The following is a 349-nucleotide window of genomic DNA, read 5'->3' as shown; positions in this document are numbered from 1 at the left end:
CAGTGTACTTTAGATTAACAACGATAGGACACCTTAAAAATCGTAAATTTCGCGCGACATTGCTAACTATTGCATCCTAGACAAAGGGCACTACGCCCTTTTTTCGGAGTATAAATAGAGGACCCGCGGAAGCGCAGAGCGTCAGATACAGTTTAACAGCAGCCAAAGTCACGTCGGAAGTTCGCGAAATTTCAAAAGTAGTCCACGCAAAAGGTTCACGGCAATTCAACTCGCGCCGTATTCGTTGGCATCATTCGAGTGCTCTGGTGACCTCTGGGGTTCCCACATTACCACCCACCCGCCAACCGCTATCCTCAGGCGCTCTTGCGTGGACGTCGAGCCTCACTGG

Source organism: Trachymyrmex cornetzi, unplaced genomic scaffold (genome assembly GCF_001594075.2).
Source record: "Trachymyrmex cornetzi isolate Tcor2-1 unplaced genomic scaffold, Tcor1.1 scaffold43, whole genome shotgun sequence".
NCBI classification, from domain to species: domain Eukaryota; kingdom Metazoa; phylum Arthropoda; class Insecta; order Hymenoptera; family Formicidae; genus Trachymyrmex; species Trachymyrmex cornetzi.
This window is presented reverse-complemented; position numbering follows the sequence as displayed.